Here is an 8179-nt window from a genome sequence, read left to right as displayed (position 1 = left end):
TGTAGGTGCAACAACAATATGAACTAACCAGTACCCCCTGAGCTCGAGTCCCTAGCTGCGTATGTAGCAGAAGATGGCCTAATCAGCCATCATTGGTAAGAGAGGAGCCTTGGTCTTGCAAACTTTATATGACCCAGCACAGGGGAATGCCAGGGCCAAGAAGTGGGAGTGGGTGGGTAGGGGAGCAGGGGCAGGGGGAGTATAGGGAACTTTCAGGATAGCATTTGAAATGTAAATAAAGAAAATATTAATAAATAAATTAAAAAAAGAAATCGTTTGCATTTTAATTATGTTCCTATAAGCCTTCTTAACTGCCTTTTGTAGGTAAATAAACCCCAGTTTTATAGTGTAAAAGGAGATAGACACAAAGAGATAACTCATGTTCATAAATATGGAAGTTAAGCTGGGATCTAGTAAAGTCAAATCTAAGGAAATATAGTGGCAAATCTATGTGTTTATCTTAGGAAGGATATAATATTCTTGACTTAGAATAGACAATTATGCATGCTTAGGGGGCTGGCTGGGGGAGTGTTGAAGACCCAGATTCCAAAACAAGACCCTTAAAGATTGTTTCACCTATTGCTAGTGGTAGTTCAAACAAATTGTTTGATAACCAGATGGGTACCTCTATTTATCAGTCAAAAAATGGATATGGCAATCGTAGTATGTCAAAGCATTGCTGAAAAAAGGATAAATATTATGTAGCATGCTTTGGATTATTGCTGGCTGATAGAAAATGATCTGTGAGCCCGTGCTGCTATTACTGCTTAGAATGTGTTATATTCTTAAGAGTTCTGTAGGAAACATAATGTCAGATATGCTCAGTTATTTAATTTATATCTACTCTTAATAGAAAATACCAAACAAGGTTGAGATGATGTTGGAACTACTTTGGGGACTAGAGCCAGAAGCTAGTACTAACTGATATTGGGACATTTTAATTGTTTAATAAACAACAGTACTACCATACATAGACTTAACAGAGTATTGTTAAGCTATCAGAACAATGATAAATTGCTGAGAGCTGAATATATGTATTATCCATAAACAGTGAGTTGATGAAGCACATCTAACTGTAGATCCAACTATATTCATTGCATCACTTAGTGTTTCAACCAGGTGACATGACATAATATAGACTGATAGGAAGAGAATAAATACATATAAGTACATGGTATTTAGTGTACTTATAGATTAGTGTTTTGGACATGATGGTAAAGAGACAAAACTCATAGTAAAAATATCATGGTAAAATATAAAGCACTGACCTAAAACTAAATATCTATAAACTAGAAGAAAAAAAACCTTTAAAATCTGTCCATGAATGTACCTCAGATTCCAAGATCTAATTCATTTCCCAACTTCCTTTACGTTCTTCCCACTGGGCTAAATGCTTGATCCCAAAGAAGGTAATGTTTAGATGACAGCTTCTACATTACTCCTGAAACAGCTGAGATGCCAGAAGGTGTATTTCCAGGGAAAGTGTTGCTTGTTTTCCTTTATTTCTATGGTTGCATACTATTAAAAGAGAGTGACAGATGAGATGGTTTCTGTGGCAGCTGCCTGTGGACCACCCTGAGGGCTAGAGTTGGAACCTAGTGAGTAGGACAGTATGAACTTGACATTTTATACTCTGGGCCCTCACCATATTTCATAGCCTCAGCAACTAAGAATAGCAGAATATTGTTATCCAACCTTATCACTCCTAACAAAGACTAACTTGTGTAAAATATCTCTATATATACATTCTGTCTGTTTCATGTGGCATCACTTCTCTGTGTAAATTGTAGGACCAGTCTTCAGAGGCTGCCAAGTATTTGTAATTTGCCAAGACTGGCTCCTGCTGTTAAAGATTTAGTGTCATGATGAATGATGAGTAACTGTCAAGTGTTGTTGGCAAATGTCCCTAGCCACCATCCTTGGGAGACCTTAGAAGCATATGCAATAGTTTCCCTGGGGCAATTTTCTGAGCATGATGAGCAAAAGAATAATTACAGAGATAATGCTTTACTCACAACCTTATAGATATTCTCTAAGCTAAGTGAAGATTCAGGAACAAAGGCTAGTGCTGTTGATAACAAACTTTAAGATTTAATAATCATAGCTTGTGCTGGGGAAATAGACTAGTACATATTTGATGTGGTTCTGAGGAGTCTAGCATATCTCAAAGCTGTGTTTCAGGAGAACTCTGGATATCACTATTATGATGGCTGTCTAGTCATTGTCTGTGGTGACCAGACATTCAAATGCCTTGCTTTATTTGCTTCCTCCTACCAGTCTTAGTTCCAAGCCATTAGAAACATCCTTAGATCATCATTTTTATGACAGTTTCTGGATAAGATAGAAACAGTTTTTTTTTCCAGAATAACTCTTCTTGGAATAATAATGACTTGAACTTTCCTTTTTATGGATGATAACTTCTATTGACAGGTTTTAATTGACTTGAATTCTTGGAGCAGTTCTTCAGCTGACATACTTCTCCATCCCACTCCTCCCACCCATCACAGCTTATACAGACCCATCTGTCATCCTCCATATTTAATTCTGTAATATATTAAGATCAGATATGCTCATATCTGGTATTTAACATGTAGCACTTATGTAATGTTTTCAACCATTAAATACTAACTTTATACCTATATCTAACTTGTCTCCAAATAATATTTAGCTTATAATTAACAAACAAGTAAGTCACCAAAAACCAGACACAAAACATTACAGTGAACTTAAAATAAAACTGATGGACGATTTTAATGTAAAAAAAATCTTAAATAGCAGAATAATGTAACTACAGAAAATGTGGTAGAAAATAATTATCCAAATGTCTATTATTGACAAATGTTTATTTTAAGGCATGGCACCTGATCATGTTCCCCTTTTCTCCTCCATCTCCCCTCCCCACCCAATTCCCTCCCTCTTCTGCCTTCCATGATAGCTTTCTTCTCCCTGACAGGTGGGATTGAAACATCCTCACTTGAGCCCTTCAGCTTGTTAACCTTCTTGAATTCTGTGGATGATATCTTGTGTATTCTGTTTTGTTTTTTACTAGTATCCACTTAGTAAGTACATATCATTCATGTCCTTTTGGGTCTGAGTTACTTCACTCAGGATGATATTTTCTAGTTCAATCCATTTGCCTGCAAACCTCCTGATGTCCTCGTTCTTAATAGCTGAATAGTATTCCATTGTGTAAATGAACCACATTTTCTGTATCCATTCTTCCATTGTGAAACACCTGGGTTGTTTCCAGCTTCTGGCTATCACAAATAAGGCTGCTATGAACATAGTGGAACGTGTGCCCCTGTGGCCTGGTAGGGCATCTTTTGGGTATATGCCCAAGTGGTGGTATAGATGAATCTTCAGGTAGATCTATTTCTGATTTTCCTAGGAACCTCCAGATTAGTGAAGCCCTGAGGGCCAGCAGATTGAATGGAAACAGACAACCTCAGAAAATGGGAGGTGGGGGATATTCTAGAATGTACCAGAGACCTGGGAGGTGAGAGACTCTAAAGAATCCAAGGGGAGGTACCTTAGATGAAATGTCCAACAGTGGGGAGAGGGAAGTTGTGGAGTCTATCATCCGTAGAAAGACAAGATATCATGAAAAGAGATGAGGTTGTCATCCCACAGTCAAACGCAGTGACCCAAAATTGCCCTTATCTGAAAGAACTACAGGGACAAAAGTGGAGAAGAGACTGAGGGAAAGGAGGTCCAGTGACAGGTCTGGCTTGGGATTTATCTCAAGGGGAAGCTCCAAGGCCTGAGGCTATTATTAATGCTGTGGTGTGCTTACAGGATACTAGTATTGCTGCCCTCTGAGAGGTCAAACAAGCAGTTGACTGAGACAGAGAGACAGATGTATATACTTACACCCAACCAATGGACTTTAGTCAGGTATCCCTGTGGTTGAATAAGGGAAAGGCTGGAAGAAATTGAGGAAGTGCGACACCTCATAAGAAGATCAGCAGTCTCAAGACGAAAGGATGGACAACCCAGAGACTGCCCCATCTGGGGTTCCACCCCATAATCAGCCACCAAATGCAGACGCTATTTTATATGCCAGTAAGAACATGCTGAAAAGATATTGATATAGCTATCTCTTGTGAGGCTATGCCAGTGCCTGACAAATACAGAAGTGGATACCCACTGTCATCTATAGGATAGAACACAGAGACCCCAATGGAGGAGCTAGAGAAATTATCCAAGGAACTGAAGGGGTCTGCAACCCTATAGGTGGAACAACAATATGAACTAGTCAGTACCCACAGAACTTGTGTCTCTAGCTACATATATAGCAGAAGATGGCCTAGTCAGCCATCATTGGGAAGAGAGGCCCCTTGGTCTTGCAAACTTTATATGCCCCATACAGGGGAACGCCAGGGCCAAGAAGTGGGAGTGAGTGGGAAGGGGAGCAGGGTTGGGGGGAGGGTATAGGGGTCATTCGGGAAAGCATTTGAAATGCAAATGAAGAAAATATTTAATAAAATAATTAAAAAAAAAAGATCAGCAGTCTCAATTAAACTGGATCCCCATGATCTATCAGACACTGAGACACCAACTAAGCAGCATACACTAGCTGGTCAGAGGCCTTAGACACATATACAACAAAGAACTGTCTGATCTGGCCTTAGGAAGAGAAGTGGCACCTAACCCTTGAGAGACTTGAGCTCCCGTGGAGTGGGGAGGGCTACTGGGTTGCAAGGTGCAAGGACATCCTCTTAGAGACAGGTGAGAGAAGGAATGGGATGAGGAACTGTGGGAGGGCAGACCAAGAGTGGGGGATAATGACTGGACTGTGAAAAAACAAAGATTAAAGATAATAATTTGAAAAAAAAAAAAAAGGACTTGGCACAACCAAATGGCACCCTTACAAATTATACTTTATAATATTCAAGTCATCTTAATTACAATTCTTTACCTGAAGAAAAAATACTTGTAACTCTCAGACTTACTAATAGCAAAGGATTTAAACCAATTGTTTTACCTTCCTCTTAAGTCTATGAGTTCAAACACACAGGTACATGTTTCAGTTTGTCAGTTCTGCTATGCTTCCAAAAGCGGTTATCTTAGTCCCAAGTGCTACCTTCATAGTGACAGAACTAAAAACACTAAAACACCTTTTCTTAAGAAAAGGGCTCAGTAGAATTACTTTTCTACCTTCTCAAGATATGGTAACAACACTTGGGTACAGAGGTCCTGATGCTATGAATCATGCTGGAAGAAAAGATACTGTCAAATTGCCTTGTTCTTAGAGAAAAGAAAATGTCAGGGAAGATTACTGATACATAAAAATAGAAAATATTTCAATAAATTGTGCATTAAGGTTGAACAAATTGACACAAAATTTGAAAGGTGAAGTAGCACTCTGTACATAAGCATAGGTGGCATTCACCAGACAATAAGGAAGTCTGAGGGCAGAAAATATCATTACACCAAGTGAGGGGCTCAAAAGTGGAACTCCAGAGCTTTCTGTGAATTGGTTACAGTATGGAAATGATATTTGTGGAAGATACCATATACTTGAGTCATATGACATGGACAAATCATGACCTACTGACCTGGAAGTTTCATCCCCTCCTGGCCAGATTTCATAGTGTTGGACGGTGCTGTGTAGCTACTAAAGGAGAAAAGTAACCAGAAACAGTATTAAGCTGTGAGTCCAGTGTGGTAGTTTGAATATGCTTGGCCTAGGGAGTGGCACTACTAGGAGGTGTGGCATTGTGGAAGGAAGTGTGGCACTGTAGGACTGGGCTTTAGGACCTTTTAGCTGCCTGAAGCCTAGACTTCTCATGGCAGCCTTCAGATGAAGAGGTAGAACTCTCAGTTCCTGCTTACCTACCTGGATGCTGTCATGCTCCAACCTTGATGATAATGGACTGAACCTCTGAACCTGTAAGCCATCCCCAATTACATGTTGTTCTTATAAGAGTTGCCTTGGTCGTATATCTGTTCAAAGCAGCAAAACCCTAATTAGGACACCCCATGAGCTATTGTAATGAGTGGCCTGGTAAGACAGGCTTATTGGTGCAAAAGTAGTTGGTACTTTCTGCTTGTATTTAAGCTCCACTCCACAAGATAAAATCCATACACCGCACATTTGTCAGGTCCAGAACTTATAGCTTCAGAGGTCATAGGCCCTAATGGAAAACCCACTACTATTATTTTGCTAAATATGAATGGTTTTAAATTGACTCTAAGGTTTTATTATTATATCCATAGATCAGTGCATCTTTCAGCCTTCATTTCAGAGGATTCTATATGTAATACACAGTGATTAACTGGGAGATCCTCAATGGTCAAGATGCATGGAATAATGGACTTCAAAAATATTAGTTCTAAATGGAGCATATATAAAACATTCTCTCTTGCAAAGCCTTAACAATCAGTGAGAAATGAGGAGTGGAGAAGGTATAAGAAACAGAGAGAGACTGAAAGGAAACTGTCTTCTATAGATATTAGGGCATCTAAACTGATGAACTCTTGTGTGGTTGCAATATTACACACAAAACTGTTGCAAGCCCAAGCCAGACCAAACCTCAACATGGAGATGTGACTTGGGCACAAAATTTCACCTCTAGACATTTGGCTAGAGGTAAAATTTATCTGCCAGGAGAGGAAGAGACAGTTTTCTCTAAGAGAGTAGTCCTTAGTACGTTAACAACCCTCCAATGAAAGGCTATACATCCAACAACAGTTGTACAGCACAAATTGGTCTTGATGTGTTAATGAAAAAAAGGCACAATGTAGATAAGGATGGGGGCTCTGGGAAGAGTAGTAGGAATGAATGAATGTGATCAAAACTTAAAACTCTAAAATAAATGTATATGTATGTGTATGTTTGACTTCATATCTATTAAATTACTCAGATACAGCACAGGCATTCAGCCAAGTAAAAAGAAAACCCTTATGATGATATTGATATCTTGAGAGATGGACAAATTTCTGTTTTTAGAATAAAGTTTATAGTGTTGGTATGAATAACTTTGTTTAGAAAGTCATTGCTTGGCAAAGTCCAAGGCAAAGCAAGAACTTGCAACTTCATTTGCAACACACACAGGACTCACAGATTCTAAAACCCAGTGCATACTTCATCCTTCTTTGTTTCAGGGAGAAACTAAAATTTTGTAGCATACAAATCTCAGGAAGAAAACTGCTTGGCACTGGGCATGGGGAATGTTCTCAAAGCACACCCTGGAAAAGTTAGAGTTTCAAGGTAGAGATATGCTACCTCCTTAGTTTTCACTATGGTGGATGCATTTATCTTCTTGGTTCCAAAAAGAGTCACGGGTGTTCTAGTAAAAAAGCCTTCATTGTAGCCAAGTCAGAATAGCTTGGAGGATTCTACATTGATAAAGGATCAATTCAATGAAGTCTAAAGTGATAAAGTATACAGAAATTGAAAGTTTTGAGCTTCAGACTCTAACACAACTGGTAGAAGAAAATCTAGTCTCTATGGTCACTAGTATCGCAGTCTAGCAAATAAGTAGTCTGGCAGTGCACACCCACCCCCTGCCTGAAAGCTAATCCTCTTTACCTTAATTCAGCCCTACATAAGCATTGCCACAAAGTTGTGGACTGACTCAAAATTAGAGATCCATATCATTTTTTCATTACTCAGCATCTTCATAGGAATACCCAGCACTGAAAAACTCACTGTTTTAAATTTGCATTAAGTTTTTTATAATAAATATTTTACTATTTCAGAAACTATTAATGAATTCCATGCTATAGAATGCCAACGTGCCAGAACCTGGCTCTAAGAGGAGCAAACAAAATACTTCTCTAGGGCTTAGGATTCATTGCACTTTACTCCCTGGAGTCACTATCTTCATCTTTACTCCCAGATGTTTCTTATTGATATAGGCAATGAAGTAATTGTGTGATAGAAATATCATATAAATGTATAGGAAAGTAAACATCAAGTCTCAACATTAAGCAATAAGAACAGAAACATAAAATCAGGCTAAGAGCCAACCATACGTCTGCAAAAATATAATCTCATCTAATTCCTGGACATATTTTCAGAGTCTTTCTATCAGTTTCTGTAGCTTCTTGCTCACAGGAATTATCTTCATGAAAATGATTCAAGTCATTAGGCATCATGTTTCCATGTAAAATTTTTTCTACCAGATATATCAAAGTGGAGACAGAAGCTGCTTGTATACTCACCGAATGTCAA

This window comes from Mus pahari, chromosome 2 (assembly GCF_900095145.1).
Source record: "Mus pahari chromosome 2, PAHARI_EIJ_v1.1, whole genome shotgun sequence".
Lineage (NCBI taxonomy): Eukaryota > Metazoa > Chordata > Mammalia > Rodentia > Muridae > Mus > Mus pahari.
The sequence above is the reverse complement of the archived record's forward strand: the minus strand, read 5'-3'. Positions refer to the sequence as shown.